Source organism: Hyperolius riggenbachi, chromosome 1, assembly GCF_040937935.1.
Source record: "Hyperolius riggenbachi isolate aHypRig1 chromosome 1, aHypRig1.pri, whole genome shotgun sequence".
Lineage (NCBI taxonomy): Eukaryota > Metazoa > Chordata > Amphibia > Anura > Hyperoliidae > Hyperolius > Hyperolius riggenbachi.
Window position 1 is genome coordinate 119,520,452 of NC_090646.1, and position 26,795 is coordinate 119,547,246.

Consider the following 26,795-nt stretch of genomic DNA (forward strand, 5'->3'; position numbering starts at 1 on the left):
GAGGCCTAGCCTTTTCACTGACCTGTGTCCTTCACCCATGGCTCAGAGGGTCCTGTGCCAGTGGTTAGGTTTTTAAAGCACTTCAATTTTAGGGCCTGGTGTCCCCGAAAGACACTACCTGGGTCACAACCTTGTGCCTGTTGCACTGCACCTGTAGTCCTGCTCCTCTGCCATCGGTTCCTCTTGCTCCTCACTTTGTTCTTGTTCCTAACCACTTGCACAAGACCCTTTGAACCATGGATGAAGGACACCTTGACTGGTCGGTGAGAGGCCTAGCCTTTTCACTGACCTGTGTCCTTCACCCATGGCTCAGAGGGTCCTGTGCCAGTGGTTAGGTTTTTAAAGCACTTCAATTTTAGGGCCTGGTGTCCCCGAAAGACACTACCTGGGTCATAACCTTGTGCCTGTTGCACTGCACCTGTAGTCCTGCTCCTCTGCCATCGGTTCCTCTTGCTCCTCACTTTGTTCTTGTTCCTAACCACTTGCACAAGACCCTTTGAACCATGGATGAAGGACACCTTGACTGGTCGGTGAGAGGCCTAGCCTTTTCACTGACCTGTGTCCTTCACCCATGGCTCAGAGGGTCCTGTGCCAGTGGTTAGGTTTTTAAAGCACTTCAATTTTAGGGCCTGGTGTCCCCGAAAGACACTGCCTGGGTCACAACCTTGTGCCTGTTGCACTGCACCTGTAGTCATGCACCTCTGCCATCGGTTCCTCTTGCTCCTCACTTTGTTCTTGTTCCTAACCACTTGCACAAGACCCTTTGAACCATGGATGAAGGACACCTTGACTGGTCGGTGAGAGGCCTAGCCTTTTCACTGACCTGTGTCCTTCACCCATGGCTCAGAGGGTCCTGTGCCAGTGGTTAGGTTTTTAAAGCACTTCAATTTTAGGGCCTGGTGTCCCCGAAAGACACTGCCTGGGTCACAACCTTGTGCCTGTTGCACTGCACCTGTAGTCATGCACCTCTGCCATCGGTTCCTCTTGCTTCTCACTTTGTTCTTGTTCCTAACCACTTGCACAAGACCCTTTGAACCATGGATGAAGGACACCTTGACTGGTCGGTGAGAGGCCTAGCCTTTTCACTGACCTGTGTCCTTCACCCATGGCTCAGAGGGTCCTGTGCCAGTGGTTAGGTTTTTAAAGCACTTCAATTTTAGGGCCTGGTGTCCCCGAAAGACACTGCCTGGGTCACAACCTTGTGCCTGTTGCACTGCACCTGTAGTCATGCACCTCTGCCATCGGTTCCTCTTGCTCCTCACTTTGTTCTTGTTCCTAACCACTTGCACAAGACCCTTTGAACCATGGATGAAGGACACCTTGACTGGTCGGTGAGAGGCCTAGCCTTTTCATTGACCTGTGTCCTTCACCCATGGCTCAGAGGGTCCTGTGCCAGTGGTTTAGTTTTTAAAGCACTTCAATTTTAGGGCCTGGTGTCCCCGAAAGACACTGCCTGGGTCACAACCTTGTGCCTGTTGCACTGCACCTGTAGTCATGCACCTCTGCCATCGGTTCCTCTTGCTCCTCACTTTGTTCTTGTTCCTAACCACTTGCACAAGACCCTTTGAACCATGGATGAAGGACACCTTGACTGGTCGGTGAGAGGCCTAGCCTTTTCACTGACCTGTGTCCTTCACCCATGGCTCAGAGGGTCCTGTGCCAGTGGTTAGGTTTTTAAAGCACTTCAATTTTAGGGCCTGGTGTCCCCGAAAGACACTACCTGGGTCACAACCTTGTGCCTGTTGCACTGCACCTGTAGTCCTGCTCCTCTGCCATCGGTTCCTCTTGCTCCTCACTTTGTTCTTGTTCCTAATCACTTGCACAAGACCCTTGAAACCATGGATGAAGGACACCTACACTGGTCGGTGAGAGGCCTAGCCTTTTCACTGACCTGTGTCCTTCATCCATGGCTCAGAGGGTCCTGTGCCAGTGGTTAGGTTTTAGAAGCACTAATAATTTAGGGCCTGGTGTCCCCGAAAGACACTACCTGTAGTCCTGCTCCTCTGCCATCGGTTCCTCTTGCTCCTCACTTTGTTCTTGTTCCTAATCACTTGCACAAGACCCTTGAAACCATGGATGAAGGACACCTACACTGGTCGGTGAGAGGCCTAGCCTTTTCACTGACCTGTGTCCTTCATCCATGGCTCAGAGGGTCCTGTGCCAGTGGTTAGGTTTTTGAAGCACTAATAATTTAGGGCCTTTTGTCCCCAAAAGACACTACCTGTAGTCCTGCTCCTCTGCCATCGGTTCCTCTTGCTCCTCACTTTGTTCTTGTTCCTAATCACTTGCACAAGACCCTTGGAGCCATGGATGAAGGACACCTTGACTGGTCGGTGAGAGGCCTAGCCTTTTCACTGACCTGTGTCCTTCATCCATGGCTCAGAGGGTCCTGTGCCAGTGGTTAGGTTTTTGAAGCACTTCAATTTATTAGGGCCTGGTGTCCCCGAAAGACACTTGGGCAGCTATGCCCTGCAACTCTTCCAGCACAAAGTTGGTGGTTGGTGTTCCTTAAAACTGACCGGGCTATACCATAGATATGTTATTTTTTTGTCTTCCATGTTGGAAGAATGTTTCCATGTTGGAAAGTGGTTATTTTTGCAATAAAAAAATTTGTTTTTACATACCTCAGTGTGATGAGTAGTTGTTCTTGTGGTGTGACTGCTCTCCTGAACGTGGTATCCTTCTTCCTAAGGTCATCCTTCACCATCTCCAAAAGGGTATCAAACCTGTCAGGAGATGTAAAGGAAGAAGCTGTAAAGTATGTTGTGGGACAAGGTGTTGGGTGGAGGATGGGGGAGGTGTGTTTACAGAGGTTTGGGAGTGTTGTGGAGGGTGGGGGTGTAGTGTATAGCTAGGTATACAGGGGTGTGGGGGTCAGGGTGGTGTGTTTAGCTAGGTATACAGGGATGAGGTGTTGTGGGGGTGAGGGTGGGGTGTTTAGGAATGGTGGGGGTTGGTGTATTTAGGCCTATATACTTACAGGGGAATAGACATCCGAGTGTAGCTGTAGAACTTCTGTGGGTGTCGTCTGAGGTCCCGGTAGAGGGCCTGGAACTCTCCCTTCCTCTGCCTCCTGGCTAGTAGAGGGTGCACCCACCATCTCCTGCGAGGAGCACGCCTTCTCCCCACATAGTAGTAGGTAAACAACAGGAAGGAGAGAATTCCCAGGTAATAAGCGTAAAAAATGACTGGATCCATGGTCCCAACTGCTGTCTCTGTATCCAAGGATGGTCTCCACACGTCCAGCTGTCTCCAACAATGACCCCAGAGCTTCTGCTAACCTCCCAGAACCCCAGGTATTTATACAGGTTGTTATCTCTTTAAGAATCCGGATCCGGACCGCAACCGTGTTCATACCGCACGGAAACCGTATGCAACCGGACCGGATCCGGACAGGAACCGTACGGTTCAGGTCCGATCCGGCTCCGGTGCGGTCCGGACATCCGGTGCGGTTTTTGCAAAACCGCAAGTGTGAACGGGGCCTTAGGTTAGCAGGAATGGTTGCATGGCCACCTAGCTTTTCATCCTTCCCACCATTGCCCTGGAATCTTCCAGACTTCAAATTCAGCATGTAGTGTTGGTGGTATAGTGGTGAGCATAGCTGCCTTCCAAAAAGTAGACCTGGGTTCAATTCCTGGCCAATGTATGTGAGCTGGCTTTTGACATCCTACAAATCCCTGGAAGACAAGACAAAAAATAAGGGAGGATGATGAGAAGAGAGAGATTGATTGATTTTATTTTTGTAATCAGTTTCGGATCCGGATATTTGAAATATCCGCGGATATCCGGGTTATAAGTCCAAATATCCGCAGATAGCTATCCGGATTTAACAAAAAAAAAATCTGGAATCCGAATCTGAATCGGAGAGCATAAAAAAGTTCCGGATGAGCATCCCTGGATAGAACATCAGATCTTTTATAGATAGGCTCATGTTTTTTTTTTTTTGCGACGTGGAACAAAGTATAAAGTAGGGGAAGGCAGGGCTGTAACAAAAGGCCCCGCAACGCCCACCATCACAGGGGGGCCCGGGGGCTAAGGGGGCCCTGTCCTGTGGCAGGGAGAGCAGAGCAGCAGCTATCATTACCTTCATTCAGTGGTGTGACATATCCTTGCTCCTCTCCTCACTGTAGCCACTGTACAGTCTATCTCCCTGCGGCTCCCATCTTTGCATGTCACTCCCGTCTCTCCATGTCACGTGACATGCAGAGACAGGAGCTGCAGGGAGATGGGGCTTGATTCACAAAAGGGTGCTAACTCAGCACGCCTAAAAGCTTTGGGTGTGCTAACTAAGGTGCTAAGCAGTTAACACGCCCAAAGCTTTTATTGATCACGCGCAAAGTTTAGCGCTGCGCGGTGCGAGCGAAACGTCGCACCGGTTGTTAAACTGCGTGCGCTAAGTTGAAACTTTGCGTGTTTTAAAATGCTTTAGGCGTGCTAAGGGGCTTTTAGGCGTGCTAACTAAGTTAGCACCCTTTTGTGAATCAAGCCCATAGTGTACAGCTGCTGCAGTAATCAGAGGAGTGAGGACATGTATTCCACTCCATCTACTCTCCTTGCCACAGGACCTTCCGTGTAGTGGGGGGAAGGGGGGAGAAAGGAAGTAATTTTGTGGGGAGTTTTGCTGGTATGAACGCCCAGTATCTCTGTATGCCACTGTAAACTGGTTATTTATCAACATTTTACCTATAATTTCGTTAGTACAACCTTTAGGCTACTTACACACTAAGACGTTGCGTTAGGTGCTACGTTAAGGTCGCATAACGTGCACCTAACGCAACGTATGGTGGTGCGGGAGAGGGCGGTAGAGTGAGCCGCGTTAGGCGGCTCAATCCGCATAAGGTCTCCTAGGGTGGCGCTGATTGGCCGGCGGGACCACGTGATGCGGAGCGAGACACTCCGCATCACGTGGTCCCGCCGGCCAATCAGCGGCCGCCAGTGCAGTGCATATTGAGTAGCCATGTGCGCGGCTACTGTAGCGGCATCTCCCCACCTCCTCTCCGCCCCCCACTGAGCATGTGCAAACAGTCTAACGCAGCTAAAGCTGCTAGAACGCACAGCATGCTGCACTTTCACTACAACGTGCAGCGTTACATGTAACGCAACGTGGGCACTGTGAACAGCCCACTTGTGTTGCATTGCTGTGCGTTCAGGGAGCGTTACAGGCTGCACCAACGTGCGCCTGTAACGTCCCTGTGTGGAAGCAGCCTTAAAGTGTACCTGAGATGAAAATAGAAGGAAAAAATATACATACCTGGGGCTTCCTCCAGCCCCCTCCAGGCTTATCGCTTCCTCGCTTTCCTCCTGGTGTCTGCAACTGGCCCCGGAAAATCCTCCAGTTGGGGCTAGTCGGCTCAGGCGCAGTAGTACTGTGCAGGCGAAGAACGCTCCCAGCGACGGAAGCATGTGCGTGGCCTGGACCCGCATGCCCAATTGGTCCTGGTTCTGAGGACTAGTCGAGGCCAATTGCAGAAGAACCAGGAGGCGGAGCATGAGGGCAAAGCAGATGAAGCCCCAGGTATGTATATTTTTTCTTTCCATTCCCATCTCAGGTTCTCTTTAAACTTTTCCTCAGAGAAAACAGTAGGGGGGGGAGGGGGGGGGGAGGTTATAAAAGGCAGAGACTGAGTCCATGAACAGAGTTCTTGGGAGTCACATCAGCTTCTCACCTTCTATATGTAAATGAAAGACAGCTGCTACCTCATCTAATGTCTTCATAAGACTATAAAATCACTAATGCAATATGTTTGCGTTGTTGATGATGGTGACTGACAATTTTTAAAGCTTATATATTTTTTTTTCTTTCAAGATTCCTTTGAAAGTACGGCTGTTGTTCCTTTAAATTTACTTTGCAGGATGAAACCGTAAGAAAATAAACCAGCGGAACAGAGAAAAAAATGTTTAACTAATTCATTTTATTTTTTTTCATTGCATGTTTTCTCAGACTCCTGCCAGCCAGGCTTTCAAACTCCCTGGCAGGCTGGACAATGGGCTTTGCCTGTGCTGAAATTATTAACTAGAACAAATATGTAGTAAATGTTCCTGGTTTACGCTGAGGAAATAAAAATATACAAGTAATAACATGTTTTTATTCGTTGTTATTGCAAGAGCACAGGCAGAATCAAAATCAATGCAAAGCACACTGCTTTCTGGAACAGAGGCATTTAGGAACATCAAAACAGCAAAACCAGCAAATAAAAAAAAATGAAGTGAATAAAAAATCACAAGTCATGGTGCCCTTTAAACATGAATCGGTGACCAATTGTCGAAAACCTGTGCGGTTCTTGCCTTGTTGTATGATCGCTACAAAAAAGGAAACAGCCTTTAAAGCTAATGGTACTCGTTTAACCACTTTGGTACCAGCAGCCTCTGCCCCCTTAAGGACCAGAGGCTGCTGGTATGCTAAAATGCCGCATACCGACGAATCGCCACATTAATCCGCCGGTCACGCCGCTCTGTCCCCGCCGCAGGCTGCTTTCTCTGCCGTCTCTATGACGCCTTTTTTCGCCGGTCTGGAGCCGCTTTCATTGGCTCCTGACCCTGTCACTCAATGTAAGCCAGTGGGATTGGCTTACAGTAATGACAGGGCCAGGAGCCAATCAAAGCGGCTTCTGCCCAGCTCACAGTGCTCTGCCGTCATAGAGGCAGCAGGGCAGCACATTGCGGGGGGGGGGGCAGAGCGGCGGGGACGGGCGGGGGCGCGCGGTGAATGGAACGTAGAGTTTACGTCCGGTCAGAACTGCAGCGCCACCCGCCCGACGTAGATTTGTACTGCGTCGGTCCCTAAGAAGTTAAAAAAAGAAGCAACCAGATACTTACCTAAGGTGAGGGAAGGCTCTGTGTTCTAATGAGCCTTCCCTCTCCTCTCCCGGTGCCCTCGGTGCAGCGCTGGCTCCCCCGTTTAAATTCCCCACCATGGGGAACTTCGGAAGCCGAGACCTCCCGAAGGCGGGCCACTCCATACTGTGCACATGTGAGTGCCCGACAGAGGGGGCTCACATGTGCTCTTTATGGAGCGGCCCGCCTTCGGAAGCACTCGGGCTCCCGAAGACTTTCCGAAGTCACCTTTGCCAGCGGAGCGAGCAGTATTTGACCAAATTAGTCAAATAGTGCTCCCGGGGATGGCGCTGCACCAAGGGGGCCGGGAAGACTCATTAGGACCCAGAGCCTTTCCTCTCCTTAGGTAAGTATCTGGCTTTTTTTTTTTTAACAGCAGTTCCCATTTACTTTAAAGAGTTGTTATCTTAACTCAGGCTTAATGGGGTCTGAACCCTCTATAACAGTGATTATGGATTGCTGGTATACCTGGAAATGACACACATGGACATTGCCAGGAATACGCATGCCCAGATGACATTCTTTGACAGTGGCATATATACACGGACTGGGGCGCACTTGCGTCTTTAGAGACGTGCGCCGATTGGGGTGCACTCGCACATATCCTTACTTCAGGTTGCCACTTGCCAGTCTTGCAGGGGGCTGGCAGATACAGTACACAGGGCTACATATACCCTGACTGTGCAGGTATAGGGGGATGTGAACACTGGGAGAAACGTGAATGGGGGATATAAGGGGGAGGGACATGATGACATCAGTGAAGGGCATTGCTGACCCCTTGGCTGCCATATTTAAAGACCCAGCTCGGCTGGGCAATTCAGCTCTGACTTGGGATGCTGTGCTGATGTAAATTAATTGTTTGCTTTGGTGAGGGGCTTTTTTGTTTCTCATATGTTGACACTGATGTTATGTCTGTAGTCCTGACGAAGCCCATCTTGGGTGAAACATGTTGAGTTACACTGTATACAGGGCACCCCCTTTTTTGTTTTACTTATATGTTATGTCTATAGCAGTCACTGGTCATATGCTAACTATGTGTGACTGTTCTGAGGGCACATCACACCAGCACTATGATCTCAGTAGTGCTTGATTTAAAGGGACACTTAAGTCAAACAAAGAAAAATGAGTTTTACTCACCTAGGCCTTCCAATAGCCCCCTGCAGCTGTCCAGTGCCCTCGCCGTCTCCCTCCGATCCTCCTGGCCCCACCGACAGCAACTTCCTGTTTCGGTGACAGGAGCTGACAGGCTGGGGACGTGAGTGATTCTTCGCGTTCCCAGACACATTAGCACCCTCTATGCTGCTATATGGTATATGATATATGCTATAGCAGCATAGATGGCGCTATTGTGGCCAGGAACGCGAAGAATCACTCGCGTCCCCAGCCTGTCAGCTCCTGTCACCGAAACAGGAAGTGGCTGCCGGCGGGGCCAGGAGGATCGGAGGGAGACGGCGAGGGCACCGGACAGGTGCAGGGGGCTATTGGAAGCCCCAGGTGAATAAAACTCATTTTTTTTCTGACTTAAGTGTCCCTTTAAGTATAGGTGTTATCATATCAATAACGGGTGGTCCTGATATACAATTGCACCTAGTACATACAATAGTACTATACACCCCTCTTGGCAGAGATCATTGTTGGGAGGATACATCTGCAAACTTACAGAGTAATCTATCCACACAGTTAATTTAAGGGGGCGCTCCACCCCATTCCTTGAACAATATTTACACCTAGAGGTGTGTGTGTGTAAGGGGGGGAGGGAATCAGAAAATAACATCTTATACACTCTTCTTTTCCTCAAGCAAATTGGTATACTGTTGTTTTAAATGGACATTAAAAGTGAGTTTTAGTCTTTATTATAAGACAACGTGTGACATTTTGTATTCCCTCTACTGATACTTGGTTTGTGTTAATACCTTGAAATGAATCAGAGCACTCAGTATTTGATTTTATATACAAATTTGTATTTGCTTATCATACAGCATATATACAAAAGATATGAACAGTTCAAAGTATCATTTCCCTCTAACAATATTCCATCGGATCAGGCTTAAGGTAGTCACTAACGGTCCAATTTCTAGCGAAAAATCGTTTGAGCGATCAGAAATTCTGATCGGATTGGTTGTAAATAATCTCCATTGGTGGATACAATCGATTATGAACGAGTGAAAAAAATGTCGCCCGAATGAATTTTCGTCGAACGAAAATTTGGCTTTTCTTGGTGGTCGTGATAGATAGGAAGCAATGATTGGTTAGTTGATGGTGTAGTGAACGATTTTTCATCCGATCAGAATTTCTGATCGCTCGAACGATTTTTCACTAGAAATTGGACCGTTAGTGGCCAGCTTTATAGTCATGCAAACATGAATCTTCTTAGTGCATTGAAAAACGAGGTACAAACGTTAGTTAGTGTTATGTAGAATAGGATCAAAAATAGTCTCAGCTGTATTAGTAGCGGAGTCAGAACTCATAGTAATCTTCTTGAATAAAATGACATGAAAATAACTTTTTACACAACTTCTTGCTAACAGCTTAACAGAACTTAATACTAAAAAATAAATAAAGGCAATAACCAGAACATTAAACATATTACCGCTTCTCTATCGGTGGAACCACGATGTGGGAAGGTAGGGATGCAGAGGAGGTTCAGCTTGTGTGTGTCTTCTCAGAAGATTTTCCATCTAGTGTCTGAATAGGACTCAAACCACCTATTCTTATACCCCTTCCATCCAATATGGCCGCCATTTGGAATTTCCCTAAGTCCCCTTTTACACTAGCCTTGCAAAGCCGTGTTGCATTATTGATTTACCGCACACTTACAGCATTGTGTTTGCGCCGTCTGAGCCAGATCGGCTGTCGAAATGGCACAAAGTCAACACCGTGTTACCGTCGGACTTCCACAAAGCAGTGACAGCGGAACTAATGTAAGTCAATAGGCGACACTGGAAGTTTAACCATGTTGGTGGTGGCGCACATGCGCGGAGGAAGGGAATATGAGGGGGATCCTCGTGATCCCAGTGATGTATTCCCTGTCTAGCAGTGAGTACATCACTGATGAGGGAGTGTTGCTATGCATATTCTGCCGCAGCGTCATATCATTGACATTTTGAGCCATATGCAATTCACTTTTTCTCCTAAGTTTTCTCCTAGGTGATATTTTCACATCTTATTAATAAAACGCCTTTTAAAGAGCCATATAAATTACCTCTTTTTACTGCCCAGTTATCTTAAGTATTAAAATCAAAGCTGACTAACTGCATTCCCGCGGCAGAATGAGGTATTTAGCCCCCCGAAATCTGCGATTGCAGAATTTTGCTTCCTGGAAGAGGCAGAGGTTTGCACAGTAGCTCTGCCTCTGCTCCAGTCAATCTCTGCAAATCTCCGCCTCTCACCGCCACTCTCAGTCTTCTTTCATTGAGATGGGCGGGGAGAGGTGGAGAGTGACTGGACTCGAGGCAGGGCTACTAAGCCATGCTCTTCCTCCCCGAGTAGCAAAATATATGACCTGGAAAGTCATGTAATTTTGCCCTGGGTTTTTTGGGGGGATAAATACCTCATTCTGCCATGGGAATGCAGTGAACCGGCTTTGATGTTAATGCTTAACATAACTGGGCAATAAAAAGGGGTAATTTAAATGGCTTCGGACTCTCTTTAAGCCACCAGCAAGCAAGAACATACTCAGAATAATTTTGCCAGTACATTTCCACCTACTTTTTGGTACTTTTTCAGTTGCAGAAAGCTAAAAAGTCATTTTAACTACTTGCCGACCACGCACTCATAACGCGCGTCGGCAAAGTGGCAGCTGCAGGACCAGCGACGCACATCTGCGTCGCCGGCTGCAGGCTAATTAATCATGAAGCAGCCGCTTGCGCGAGCGGCTGCTTCCTGTCAATTCACGGTGGGGGGCTCCGTGAATAGCCTGCGGGCCGCCGATCGCGGCTCGCAGGCTAAATGTAAACACAAGCGGAAATAATCCGCTTTGTTCACATTTGTACAACGCTGCTAACAGTAGCAGCGTTGTACTAGATCAGCGATCCCCGGCCAATCAGTGGCAGGGGATCACTGTCACATGACAGGCAGGAGCCTGTTAGAGGCTGCACAGGACAGATCCGTTCCTGTGCAGCCTCCGATCTCCGGGGCAGGGAGGGAGGAGAGGGAGAGGGGGAATCCTGCGGTGGAGGGGGCTTTGAGGTCTCCCCCCCCCCCCCCCCCGCCAGCCACACGCAGGCAGGAGCGATCAGACCCCCCCCCCAGCACATCATCCCCCTAGTGGGGAAAAAAGGGGGGCGATCTGGTCGCTCTGCCTGGTATTTGATCTGTGCTGGGGGCTGTAGAGCGAAATCAGCGCTGGTCCTTAAGGGGGGGTAAAGGCTGAGTCCTGAAGTGGTTAAACAGATGAAAAATTATCTCCTAAGAGAAAAGTGAATTGCATATGGGCCTTTGGGATTTATTCACTATAACAAATAGCATGCCTTATCAGAGTTAACATGCCTTATCAGAATAGCACAGCGAGCGCTACAAACTTATGCCTGCTAATTGGCAATGAAAAGAGCTCCACTCATCCTGCCCTGAGCCCCTGCGGGTCCAATCACTTTAAAAGACATTATCCCCGCACTTTGATTGACCCAATAGGCTGCCTGTCAAGTTTCCTGTTAAGTGACAGGCAGCCTATTTGGCCAATCAAAGTGCGGGGATAATGTCCTTTAAAGTGATTGGACCCGCAGGGGCTCAGGGCAGGACGAGTGGATCTCTCGTCATTGCCAATTAGCAGGCATAAGTTTGTGGTGCTCACTATGCTACTCCGATAAGGCATGTTAACTCTGATAAGGCATGTTATTTGTTATAGTCAATCAACTCCTTTGTGTGGTGTGATACAACAGAGGCAGAGCACCTCAAACCCACAGGCCAGCTGTAAAACCGGCCTGAATCACTGGTCCTCATTGGCTGAAATTTCCATGTGTCAATCATTTATCTTGTTCTGAATTGCTGACATTTAATCAATTTTATTTACAAATTTCCTATTTACTTTATTGGTTACAATATACATAGTTTACCATTATTATATATATTTACATATTATGACACTTGCATATAAGGTCTATTTGACGTAATTAATTTAAAATGGACATCACGAGTCATCTTGTCTCTGTTCCTCCTGATTAATTTCATTGCCCCAGACATAAGAACTTTTAGATATTAAAGAATCTTCATTCTATATATTTTCATGACGCACCTCTGATAATATGGCTCTCTACTAATTAGTTAGGAATCTGTCCTTTTCCAAATCCCATAAGCCATCTTTGCTAATTAAAGTATACTGAGCTGCACACAATATACTAATTTACATATAAAGATGATTATATAATTCTTCTAAAAACAATCATATAAGATATAATTGTATATTATAACTCAATAATTGAAAACCGTTTTCTATATTTGTTTGTCTTTTTTATGAACAATTAGTTTCTTGGGGCCCGGATCTAGAGTCATGTGCGTTAGAATGAGTGCATTTTCATTCAATTTGATTAAATGCAACGCATGCATGTGCCTGTTACCAACATCAAAATGATGAAGAAAGGAAGGAAGAAAAATGTGTTTGCTTTTTTTCACCTTTAAAATGTGGCTGTCACTTGTGTTCAGATAAACAGTAGAAAAGGGGCTTTAGGAGAACTTCAGATAGTGGAAGAAAAAAGAGGGAAACAGATAAGCAGGAGCCTTCTAAGTATAGTAGTCAATGTATTTTCTCTTTGTGAGTCGGCTTGGTAAATACTACTCAGATTGGGTGGTTGCCCAAATGCAACTTGCTTAATTGCTTGTGGAGAGAGTCCATCTTCAATTGGGTCTTTAGATTCTTCTGGTCGCACTCCAAACTGCAAATTGTGCATAAGATGTGTAACTAACTGTACAGTTAAACCACTATCCACTAGAAGAATACAGTATATTAAAGGGGTTCTTTCGTGAAAAAAGTAGGCAGTTAAAGAATGTGACAGATGACAGGTTTTGGGCCAGTCCATCTTTTTAAGGGGGATTCTCAGGGCTTTCTTTATTTTCAACAGCATTTCCTGAACAACAGTTGCAAAATCTAACTGTCATAATAGTGTGCAAGTGATTAGGGAGGCCGTCTGGTATCTTGCTATTTTGGCAGTTAATCTGCTGTTCAGGAAATGCTGTTGAAAACAAAGAAAGCCCTGAGAATCCTGCTTAAAAAGATGGACTGGCTCTAAACCTGTCATCTGTCACATTTTTTAACTACCTACTTTTTTCGCAAAAGAACCCCTTTAACAAGGGACCCAAGGTAATAATCTGGCTGGATAGTGTACTGGTTAAGGGCTCTGCCTTTGACTCAGAAGACCTGAGTTAGAATTTCAGCTCTTCCTGTTCAGTAAGCTGCACCTATTAAGTATCAGTAAGAAGACCTTGGACTAGACTCTGTAACCAGGGGTGAGCCTGGGGTGCCTGGCACCTGGGTGCAAGATTTTCTCTGGCGCCTATGGGAGTGGTTAAATTAACCACGCCCAACCACATAACCACACCCATGTCCTGCCTAATCCCACCCACACCTTCCACCTCTTTACGCATGCATGTGATACCACATTTCTACCCCTCTTCCATGCATAGCAATGACTCAAACGGAGATATTTAGGACGTTTTACGTGGCTGCACAATTTAATGGGACGCAGGCTCCTACTGCAAATGCTGGGCTGCACAATGTGCGGGGCTGCAATAGCTGACATTACAGCGGTAAGGGAATTGGCGCGAAGTAGTTGAGTCATCGGCTATTTTTAGCTGGCAAAGGTCACAGCGCTACCCCCTCCACTGGCACCACCACCTGGCGTAAGGGTATACCGTACTAAGAGAAGGGGGGGGCGACAGGGGTGAGTCGTCTTCCCCTAAGGGGCGATACCTCATAAAAGGTTGGGAACCACTGGACTAGACAGACATTACCATGTTCAAAAGAAAACTTTTTTTATAACAAAAAAAATTAAACAAAAAGCATATACCAACATTGTGAGGTGGTGCTGATCCACCCCTACTCGTATAAGCATTTAAACATCACAAAATATTTATGAAATATTAACCAGGGCTGTGGAGTCGGTCCAAAAATCCACCGACTCCGACTCCTCAGTTTAGGATTCCACCGACTCCGACTCTGACTCCTCGACTCCGACTCCTCTAATTTGCATATTACAATTTTGTTGATTAAAAGTATGCAACATGAAATTCGTCTCTTAACTGCCAACGCTTAGGAATTTTACAACACAACTGAAGTGAGAAGGATATGTAGACTACTATATTTATTCCCTTTAGACTAAAACTAGTCCTTGGTAAGAGTACTTGTAAAAGGTACAAACCGGAACAAAGAACATCTATCAGGCCCTAGGCAATGTAACAGTGGGTACATGTAAGAGTGATGTGCAGGTACTCTGCAGGGGAATGAGGAGATTCTTCCTCTATTACACATTCTTCATTCACAATCTGAACAAGGTTTATGGGTGACAGACAACACCTCTGTGTTCAACGTGCACAGCATTCTCAGTGGATTCCCTGCAGCTCTGTGGAGAGTGCATATGTAGAGTATAGTACTACTGTACTACTTACTAACAAAGTAAACCTGAGACAGATGAAATTAAAGTTTTATACATACCTGGGGCTTCCTCCAGCCGCCTTCAGGATAATCAGTCCCTCGTTGTCCTCCTCCACCACCTGGATCTTCTGCTATGAGTCCAGGTACTTGAGCCAGTCGGGCGTAGTGCGCATGCACACACTCCGCCGCCAGGAGCATACTACACCTGTGTAGCACTATTGCGCAGGTGCAGAATGTTCCTGGCTGTGGGAGCGGCATGCGGCCGGACAGCGCTGACTGGCTGAATTACCAGGACTCATAGCAGAAGATCCGGGTGGTGGAGGTCAGCGAGGGACTGATTAGCCTGAAGAGGGCTGGAGGAAGCCCCAGGTATGTATAAAACTTTACTTTTCATCCGTCTCAGGTACCCTTTAATTTGTAGTCACCAAACCAAATTTTAACAACATATCAAATGATTTGATTTCATCAGCAAAGGGAGTGCATACATTTGCATAAATCAGCATCAGTGCAGAATTATTTCCATCTCCTTGACCATCTCTATTAGTGACACAGCTACACATCAGGCTTTATTCTTACAGCATAGATGTTATTTAGTATATATAAGAGATTCCTGTGTACACATCATATATACAGTTACAATCAGATATGTATATCTGACCTTAAAAATACGGGGACTGCTTTATTGAAGCAGCACAAGTAACTAATTTTGATTGGTTTATTTCATTTTTGTGGACTAAGCACAGCTATTACTGTATATATACACATTATTTTTAATGACTATTATCTGAGAAATAGAACATTTTATCATATTTTCTATTTTAATTACAGTTACAAATTCATTAGGAGTCGGAGTCGGTGCATTTTTTCCCGACTCCGACTCCAGGCACCCAAAATTGCCCGACTCCACAGCCCTGATATTAACAGTGCAAACAAATGTACAACATTTTTTAACCTTAAAGAGGAGCTGTTAGGTATAGGGTCTCAGAGAAAATAAACACATACATCAGTAGCTAAATATTGGCTGTACTTACATTACATATGCATTTCACTGTCCATGTTTGGATTTCACAGAATTTGTATATAGGATTTGCAGAGAATGATGCTCCTGACAGCTCATGGCAGGTTCCATGTTTGTCTGTCTCCTATGAAGCCAATTGTGTCGTCATGTCCTTCCTGCTTCCTGATGATTCCACTCACAAAAAAGCTTGTAATGGATAACACTACTGTGCAGTGAATATTAATTAGCCATGTGGCTAGGAACAATAGCGGACTCATGCAGTATACTCTGCCAGGAGATTTTCCAGTGCTGTGAGCTGCACTATGTTACATGCTGTTGTAACTTGAGCCTGTAACTTCTGACTAGCAGCCGAGATGAGGGCCCCAGAATGCTTTGCTGTATGGTATGCGGCCTCTCGTCCTTTTAAGAGCTTGGGAATAAAGAGCCTTGCTGTTCAGCACACATCAAAAGTAAGAGAGATTTTTAACTTCAGTATTGCCTTTTTGGCTTCCTTCTAAACTGTTTAACACGGGAGAATAGAGGTTTAAATTAGCTTTTGCAGCCTGACAGTTACTCTTTAAAAGTAATACTATATGAACTAAAAGAGCAGTATGCTCTAAAACAAAAATGTTGCATGTTAATTATAATTAAATTAACACAAACGTACCATTAAACAAAATTAACCCTTCGTGCTTTGGTAGCAGCAAATTTCTTTATAATGTCATGTATGTCAAGCTCTTCACACAAGGCACTCTCAATGGCTATTCTGGATAAATTTGTAAGCCGCATTTGGGACATTGTGGAACGGAGGTAGTTTTTAATTAGTTTAAGCTTCGAAAAAGATCGTTCCCCAGAAGCTACACTTACTGGCAAGGTCAGAAGTATGCGTAGAGCAATGTCAATATTTGGAAACATGCTTTTTAAGTTATTTTCCAGGATATACTGTAGTATGTCACTGATGCTCATATGTGGTGTAAGAAACGTTTGAATTGTATCCAGTTCGTCAGACAAATCAAGAGCATTAATGTCGGACTTTTTTCCGGTGTCAGACAGCTTGTTTTGCAAATCTAGGCAGCAGTTAAAGATTTGTTTTTTGTCCATCTCCAATCTTGGTATTCGATACAAAAAATCAAATGTTTTATAATGGCTTTGAAGCAAAGTAAATCGCTCATTTACAGAGTGAATGGCTGTGTCCAAAATACTGAAGAAAAAAATTAACTTTAAAATAAAGCTTTGGATCTTTCAGTGGTTCATCTTCATGTTCATGGTCAAAGAACGTTTTTCTCTTTCGTGGTCGAATTGATACAGCAGGAGGAAAGTCAGTACCTATATCAAGCTTTTCAGCAATCTCTTTGGCATCATCCAAAACCGATTCAAATCCTTCATCACACCGGTATTCTTCTAAATGTTTGTGCAACTTTTCCAGCTCAAGTACACACTGTGATATGTTGAGTGATGGCTGTTGCAGGAGCTTACTGACTATGTTAACTTTAGACAGAATTGCATACCAGATGAGAACAGAGCAAATGAATTTGTACGTTTTTAATTTACTTGCTAATGAACAAGCTTGGTGTTTTGTATTAACCACTTCTCTACCACAGGTTTTTTCCCCTTCAAAAGCTCTTCCCATTCATTCGGTAATAACTTTATCACTAATTATAACACTGAAATGATCTATACATTATTTTTTACGGGAAAAACTAGGCTTTCTTTGGGCAGTACTTTATGCTAAGAATTATATTATTTTATACTGATTTGACAGGGAAGAAGAAGAAAAAAATGAAAAAAATCACCATTTCTCAGCTTTCAGCCATTGTAGTTATAAATAACTTGTGCTATTGTAGATAAAACAGACACATTTTATTTGCCAATTTGTCCCGGTTTTTACAATGTTTAACTTGTGTCCCTAGTACAAAGTATGGCGATAATATTTTATTTTGGGTGAGGGGTGAAGGAGTTTCAAAAATAATGAAAATGTGCTTAATGTTCCTATGGTAAATGAATAATGGTGTATTTGGAAGTAGTTTTACTTTTTGGCCACAAGATGGTGCTATACGTACTCAGTTTTCTAAAAATAGACAGCAGAACCAAATATTTATATGTGTTTATAGGTGTTTGTAAATAAGGACGTAGAAAAGCGTGGCAGAAGTTGCTAAGTGGTTAATATCTCTGTGGTCGTCCTCTGAGATTTCGTACAATGCATCATATATCTCAGGAAGGAAATAGCGCAGTGGTTTGATTGCTTCCACTCTGCTTTCCCATCTGGTATCAGAAAGTGGTTTCACAGTGAGGCCATCAACATGGTTTTTAAGAACTTCCCAACGGTGTGTGGATGAGGCAAAGTAAACGTACAATTCTTGAACTATACCAAAAAAATCAACAGTCATGAATGAAACCTTTGCTGCATCATTGACAACTAAATTAAGAGTATGTGCAGAGCATGGAACATAAAATGCTCTTGGATTTACCTCCAGTATCTTCTGTTGCAAACCATTATGTTTTCCTTTCATGTTTGCAGCATTGTCATATCCTTGACCACGCATGTCTTGAATCGGGATGTTATTTTCTGATAGATAGCTCAGCAAGAATGATGTTAGTCCTTTGGCTGATGAATCCGATATTGGGCAAAAATTCAAGAAATGTTCCCGGATTTCAATTTTTTTGGTCTGTTCATTTAGAACCACAAACCGTACAATGATGCTCATTTGCTCAACATGGCTGGTGTCTGGTGTACAATCAAGAATAATGGCATAATATTTTGCCTCCTTCAGCATTTCCAGTATGAAGTCTTTTATGTTTGTTCCAAGGATAGTGATGACTTCATTCTGTATCTTGTCCCCCAGGTAGTGTGGCATGTGGGAATGCTCTGAGATGGAGCACTGTACTCTCTGTATATGTTCAGCAACAATGGGATCAAACTTACCAATCATCTCAAATAATTTTAGAAAGTTACCATTATTTCTTTGAAATAATTGACTGGTTTTACCTCGTAATGCTAGATTTTGTCCAGCCAAGTACTGAATGATGTAGATTATCCTTTTTATGACTTCATACCACAGTTTTTCTTCTTGTTCAAGGATTCGTTGGTTAAGGTGATCAATTGTAGTCCCTTTTTGTAAAGACTTTGATAGATCCATCCATTTTTTATAGTTTTGTATATGAGCTTAGAGATGAGCGTAATGACCTAATTACGATTTTGCGAAATTTCGCGTAATTAGTGTAATTACGATTATGGCCGTAAGTACATAATCGTAATGAAGAAGGATTTCGCGAAATTTCGCGTAAGCGTAATTTTCGCATTACAGTCGTATCATGCCGTAATTTCGCATTAAACGCTACCGTAATTTTGCGTTAAACCGTAACGCTCCGTATAATATAAAAAAGCCGCCGACTTTAAGGGTTAATAGCAAAGCCCCCTTAAATGCTAAGAGCCTCAAATTCGGAGAATATATTAAGGAGATCAGGAGGAATAAGAGGAAAAAATTTTTTTTCAAAAAGACCTTATAGTTTTTGAGAAAATCGATGTTAAAATTTCAAAGGAAAAATGTAAACATTTAAAAACCCGCCGACTTTAACGGTTAATAGCAAAGCCTGCTTAAAGTTTAGGAACACCAAATTCCCAGGGTATATTAAGGGGATCAGTGGGAATAAGAGGAAAAATTTTTTTTCAAAAAGACCTTATAGTTTTTGAGAAAATCGATTTTTAAGTTTCAAGGGCGAAAATGTCTTTTAAATGCGGAAAATGTCAGTTTTTTTTGCACAGGTAACCATAGTGTATTATTTTCATAGATTCCCCCAAGTGGGAAGAGTTTTACTTACTTCGTTCTGAGTGTGGGAAATATAAAAAAAAAACGACGTGGGGTCCCCCCTCCCAGACCTCTTTAACCCCTTGTCCCCCATGCAGGCTGGGATAGCCAGAATGCGGAGCACCGGCCGCGTGGGGCTCCGCACCCTGACTATACCAGCCCGCATGGTCCATGGATTGGGGGGTCTCGGAAGGGGAGGGGCAGCCAAGCTTTCCCCTCCCCCTCCGAGCCCTTGTCCAATCCAAGGACAAGGGGCTCTTCTCCACCTCCGATGGGCGGTGGAGGTGGAGGCCGCGATTTCCTGGGGGGGAGGTTCATGGTGGAATCTGGGAGTCCCCTTTAAAAAGGGGTCCCCCAGATGCCCACCCCCCCTCCCAGGAGAAATGAGTATAGAGGTACTTGTACCCCATACCCATTTCCTTTAAGAGTTAAAGTAAATAAACACACAGACACTTAGAAAAAGTATTTTAATTGAACAAAAAACATAACCACGAAAAAAGTCCATTAATATTCTTAATTAACCATTAATACTTACCTGTCCCTTTAAATAAATGATCCCTCGCAATATCCTCGGAAATGTTCTATCAGTTACAATGTAACTTTGTTACATTGTAACTACGCTGCACCCGACGCCACTCGCCGCTCAGCCGCCGCATACGCGTCCGTGCAGGACGCTAAGTCCCCGCAGCTCCCGCTGTCCACCCCGCCCACATCTGTCACCCACATGTCACCCACATGTGGGTGACATGTGGGTGACATGTGGGAGAGGCGGGGAGGGCAGCGGAGCCGGCGGGGACTTAGCGTCCTGCACGGACCCGACAGAGCTCTGAGCTATATAGCTCAGAGCTCTGAGAAGCATCTTTGTATTTGGGCTCCAAGGAGCCCCATTGGTCCTTAGCAGACCAATGGGGTTCCTTCAAATCAGAAGGAACCCCATTGGTCTGCTAAGGACCAATGGGGCTCCTTGGAGCCCAAATACAAAGATGCTTTCGAGAGCTCTGAGCTATAGCTCAGAGCTCTGTCGGGTCCTGCAGCGCAGACGCGGCGGCGGCGGTGAGTGACGTCGGGTGCGGCGTAGTTACAATGTAACAAAGTTGTTACATTGTAATAACTTTGTTACATTGTAACTGATAGAACATTTCCGAGGATATTGCGAGGGATCATTTATTTAAAGGGACAGGTAAGTATTAATGGTTAATTAAGAATATTAAAGGACTTTTTTCGTGGTTATGTTTTTTGTTCAATTAAAATACTTTTTCTATGTGTTTGTGTGTTTATTTACTTTTAACTCTTAAAGGAAATGGGTAAGGGGTACTACAAGTACCTCTATACTCATTTCTCCTGGGAGGGGGGTGGGCATCTGGGGGACCCCTTTTTAAAGGGGACTCCCAGATTCCACCATGAACCCCCCACCCAGGAAATCGCGGCCTCCACCTCCACCGCCCATCGGAGGTGGAGAAGAGCCCCTTGTCCTTGGATTGGACAAGGGCTCGGAGGGGGAGGGGAAAGCTTGGCTGCCCCTCCCCTTCCGAGACCCCCCAATCCATGGACCATGCGGGCTGGTATAGTCAGGGTGCGGAGCCCCACGCGGCCGGTGCTCCGCATTCTGGCTATCCCAGCCTGCATGGGGGACAAGGGGTTAAAGAGGTCTGGGAGGGGGGACCCCACGTCGTTTTTTTTTTATATTTCCCACACTCAGAACGAAGTAAGTAAAACTCTTCCCACTTGGGGGAATCTATGAAAATAATACACTATTGTTACCTGTGCAAAAAAACCTGACATTTTCCGCATTTAAAAGACATTTTCGCCCTTGAAACTTAAAAATCGATTTTCTCAAAAACTATAAGGTCTTTTTGAAAAACATTTTTTTCCTCTTATTCCCACTGATCCCCTTAATATACCCTAGGAATTTGGTGTTCCTAAACTTTAAGCAGGCTTTGCTATTAACCGTTAAAGTCGGCGGGTTTTTAAATGTATACATTTTTACTTTGAAACTTTAACATCGATTTTCTCAAAAACTATAAGGTCTTTTTGAAAAAAAAATTTTTCCTCTTATTCCTCCTGATCTCCTTAATATATTCTCCAAATTTGAGGCTCTTAGCATTTAAGGGGGCTTTGCTATTAACCCTTAAAGTCGGCGGCTTTTTTATATTATACGGAGCGTTACGGTTTAACGCGAAATTACGGTAGCGTTTAATGCGAAATTACGGCATGAACGAAACGCGAAATTTCGCGTTGAAAATTACGCTTACGGTATTTTCAATTACGATTTTAATGGCAATTTCGCTACGCTAATTTCGCATCGTAATCGCAAATTTCGCATGCGTAATTATAGTAATGCGAAATTACGAAAATTTCAGCTCAACTCTATATGAGCTGTATTTTTTTCATGGCGGCTTAAATGTCTGGACAAATGCTGCCAATCGCTAAAGCCCATTTTAGTGGCTAGTGTCATTGTGTCACTGTTAAAAATTCTGCATGGGAAGCACTGCACAGAATTGTTTGCCATTGAATACATTAACCAATTTCTTGGTATTTTTTCTCCATTGTCCAACACCCTGTGGTAATATGACACAGAAAAGTTCCTGTTGGAAACATCCTTGGGAAATTGACAGGATTTCTCTTGAACAGGGCCTGCTTTAATCAATACTATCCTTAGCCTGTCATCTATTTTTTCTGGCCACACACCAGGATCATTTGAATTTGACAATGTTTCTTTAGCAACCAATTCTTCATGAGGACCTGTAGCAGATTCAGAGTCAGAGTCCGGTGAAATGGGACTTGTGCTTTGTTCAGCACTGGGTAACTCTGCTGCTGACAGAGTGTTTGAAGGATTTGTAGAATTGTCTTCCTCCATTGGTTCAATTGTCTGTTCACAAGGTAAACATGGCAGAGCATCATGGCAGGCACCAACAGCTTCTTCCTCATCTCTTAAAGCTGATGTTGATGGTATGGTTTCTTTAACACTAGGATGTGTTTCAGAGTCTGACACTGATGTTTGCACTGGCTGTAAAAAACTAGTTATAGAGGAAGTGATTTTTTTCAAGGCTTCTTCCTTTTGCTTTCTGCGCTGCAGGTTTTGAAAGCCTGATAGCTTGGGTTTTTTGCTGTCCATCTAAAAAGGGTGTGATGGGAGAGGGAACGTATTAGTAGGATATCAGTTTAGAGGGTAGAACAAGAAGCATTTTAGGGATAGCTGGTGGGAAATCAGAGCAGGTTTAACCATAGGGCCCTAGGCAGATTACTATTCTGAGGCCCCCTTTAGTCTATGTATACGCTACAGAGTTCACACTTACTTCAGGTGTCCCAGATAGAGCGTACAAGCTATCAGCGCGTAGTTAGTAATAATGTGCGCACACAATTTTATTCATCATCTCAGGTTCACTTGAATATTTGCAAAAGTATACTCCAAGATGGAAAGTATTCAGTTTACATTACTGCCTTTCTGAACACACAAAACATTTGTCCGACAATGGAAATGTAGATAAAAAACAAACAAACAACTTAGCAAGTCGAACATTAGATCCCATCTCTATCAGCCACAATGAACTTTCTAGATCAGGCATGGGCAAATTTGGCCCTCCAGCTGTTAAGGAACTAAAAGTCCCACAATGCATTGCAGGAGTCTGACAGCCACAGTCATGCCGCATAAAGGCAAATGCATTGTGGGATTTGAAGTTCCTTAACAGCTGGAGGGCCAAGTTTGCCCATGCCTGTTCTAGATGCTAACTGCTGAGCTTTAACGTATCTGTGTACTTTTAAAGGTAGAACTACAAGTCTGTGAAAGCCCCGTCATCTCCCTGGTCTGTAGCTGCTATGGATCGACTTGCAAATGTATTGTGAAGCTACATCCAGGGAGGTCCCGGGGAGGCAGGCTTGCTGGGAGTTGTAGTTCCGCAGCACAAGATAACCAGTCATACATACCGGTGCACTGGGGATAGTGTAGTGTTAGCAGCATGCAGTGCAGTCAGTAGCGCAGGCTGGGACAGCGGTGACAATAACAGCCAGGAAGCCTCAGGCTGAGTCCTGCAAAGAGCTACGGTGGCCACTTGCAGAACCCCAAAAAGGAGGACATCACACCCTGAAAAGGAGGACATCAGACCGAGGACGGTGGCACACAATAGTCCACATGGTGGAGGGCCGGCCGACCACAAAATGCAATCTTATTGGCTGAAGTCGATTTCCCCACAAATCCAATGTTATTGGCTGAAGTCGATTTCCCCACAAATCCAATGTTATTGGCAGCAGTCGATTTCCCCACAAATCCAATGTTATTGGCAGCAGTCGATTTTCCCACAATTTGTGGGGAAATAGACTGCTGCCAATAACATTGCATTTGTGAGGAACTCTGCTGCCATTAAGATCGCATTTGTGGGTAAATCTGCTGCCATTAAGACTTAACAGCAGCAGATTTCCCCACAAATGCAATCTTAATGGCAGCAGATTTCTTCACAAATGCAATGAGGATTGACAGCAGATATCTCCACAAATGCTATGAGAATTGGCAGCAGATTTACCCACAAATGCAATCTTAATTGGCAGCAGATTTACCCACAAATGCAATCTTATTGGCAGAAGTCGATTTCCCCACAAATGCAATGTTATTGGCAGCAATCGATTTCCCCACAATTTGTGGGGAAATCGACTGCTGCCAATAACATTGCATTTGTGGGGAAATCGACTGCTGTCAATAACATTGCATTTGTGGGGAAATCGACTGCTGCCAATGAGATTGAATTTGTGGGTAAATCTGCTGCCATTAAGACTTAATGGCAGCCAGATTTCCCCACAAATGCAATCTTTCCGGCAGCCAGATTTCCCCACAAATGCAATCTTTCCGGCAGCCAGATTTCCCCACAAATGCAATCTTTCCGGCAGCCAGATTTCCCCACAAATGCAATCTTTCCAGCAGCCAGATTTCCCCACAAATGCAATCTTAACCGCAGCCAGATTTCCCCACAAATGCAATCTTAACCGCAGCCAGATTTCCCCACAAATGCAACCTTGACGGCAGCCAGATGTCCCCACAAATGCAATCTTTCCGGCAGCCAGATTTCCCCACAAATGCAACCTTGACGGCAGCCAGATTTCCCCACAAATGCAATCTTAACCGCAGCCAGATTTCCCCACAAATGCAACCTTGACGGCAGCCAGATTTCCCCACAAATGCAACCTTGACGGCAGCCAGATGTCCCCACAAATGCAATCTTAACGGCAGCCAGATTTCCCCACAAATGCAACCTTGACGGCAGCCAGATGTCCCCACAAATGCAATCTTTCCAGCAGCCAGATTTCCCCACAAATGCAATCTTAACCGCAGCCAGATTTCCCCACAAATGCAACCTTGACGGCAGCCAGATGTCCCCACAAATGCAATCTTGACGGCAGCCAGATGTCCCCACAAATGCAATCTTTCCGGCAGCCAGATTTCCCCACAAATGCAACCTTGACGGCAGCCAGATTTCCCCACAAATGCAATCTTAACCGCAGCCAGATTTCCCCACAAATGCAACCTTGACGGCAGCCAGATTTCCCCACAAATGCAACCTTGACGGCAGCCAGATGTCCCCACAAATGCAATCTTAACGGCAGCCAGATTTCCCCACAAATGCAATCTTTCCAGCAGCCAGATTTCCCCACAAATGCAATCTTAACCGCAGCCAGATTTCCCCACAAATGCAACCTTGACGGCAGCCAGATGTCCCCACAAATGCAATCTTGACGGCAGCCAGATGTCCCCACAAATGCAATCTTTCCGGCAGCCAGATTTCGCCACAAATGCAACCTTGACGGCAGGCAGATGTCCCCACAAATGCAATCTTGACGGCAGCCAGATTTCCCCACAAATGCAATCTTTCCGGCAGCCAGATGTCCCCACAAATGCAATCTTTCCGGCAGCCAGATGTCCCCACAAATGCAATCTTGACGGCAGCCAGATGTCCCCACAAATGCAATCTTAACCGCAGCCAGATTTCCCCACAAATGCACTCTTAATGGCAGCCAGATTTCATTTCCCCCACCACAAATGCAATCTTATTGGCAGCAATTCACTCACCTCTGGCTGAGTCTGGGTGGAGGAGCATACAGGCAGGCAGAGGCTCTGCGGGCGGCTGCAGCTGACTGTGACCACGGACGGTGGCACTAGGAGGCGCAGGCCGGGCTGCGGGCAGTCACTGCAATGAGAATTGACAACAGATTTCTCCACAAATGCTATGAGAATTGGCAGCAGATTTACCCACAAATGCAATCTTAATTGGCAGCAGATTTACCCACAAATGCAATCTTATTGGCAGAAGTCGATTTCCCCACAAATGCAATGTTATTGGCAGCAATCGATTTCCCCACAATTTGTGGGGAAATCGACTGCTGCCAACAACATTACATTTGTGGGGAAATCGACTGCTGTCAATAACATTGCATTTGTGGGGAAATCGACTGCTGCCAATAACATTGCATTTGTGGGGAAATCTGCTGCCATTAAGACTTAATGGCAGCCAGATTTCCCCACAAATGCAATCTTGACGGCAGCCAGATTTCCCCACAAATGCAATCTTAATGGCAGCCAGATTTCATTTCCCCCACCACAAATGCAATCTTATTGGCAGCAATTCACTCACCTCTGGCTGAGTATGGGTGGAGGAGCATACAGGCAGGCAGACAGGCAGTGGCTCTGCGGGCGGCTGCAGCTGACTGTGACCACGGACGGTGGCACTAGGAGGCGCAGGCCGGGCTGTGGGCAGTCACTGCAATGAGAATTGACAGCAGATTTCTCCACAAATGCTATGAGAATTGGCAGCAGATTTACCCACAAATGCAATCTTAATTGGCAGCAGATTTACCCACAAATGCAATCTTATTGGCAGAAGTCGATTTCCCCACAAATGCAATGTTATTGGCAGCAATCGATTTCCCCACAATTTGTGGGGAAATCGACTGCTGCCAACAACATTGCATTTGTGGGGAAATCGACTGCTGCCAACAACATTGCATTTGTGGGGAAATCGACTGCTGCCAATAACATTGCATTTGTGGGGAAATCTGCTGCCATTAAGACTTAATGGCAGCCAGATTTCCCCACAAATGCAATCTTTCCGGCAGCCAGATTTCCCCACAAACGCAATCTTTCCGGCAGCCAGATTTCCCCACAAACGCAATCTTTCTGGCAGCCAGATTTTCCCACACACGCAATCTTTCCGGCAGCCAGATTTCCCCACAAACGCAATCTTTCCGGTAGCCAGATTTCCCCACAAACGCAATCTTTCCGGCAGCCAGATTTCCCCACAAACGCAATCTTTCCGGCAGCCAGATTTCCCCACAAACGCAATCTTTCCGGCAGCCAGATTTCCCCACAAACGCAATCTTTCCGGCAGCCAGATTTCCCCACAAACGCAATCTTTCCGGCAGCCAGATTTCCCCACAAACGCAATCTTTCCGGCAGCCAGATTTCCCCACAAACGCAATCTTTCCGGCAGCCAGATTTCCCCACAAACGCAATCTTTCCGGCAGCCAGATTTCCCCACAAATGCAATCTTTCCGGCAGCCAGATTTCCCCACAAATGCAATCTTTCCGGCAGCC

General features: G+C 45.3%; 1 protein-coding gene across 1 annotated transcript in view; it reads left to right on the plus strand.

Annotated features, from left to right (window-relative positions):
- NWD2 (NACHT and WD repeat domain containing 2) overlaps positions 1–26,795 on the plus strand; it is a 287,412-nt gene that overhangs the window by 180,682 nt on the left and 79,935 nt on the right. The window lies entirely within an intron of this gene.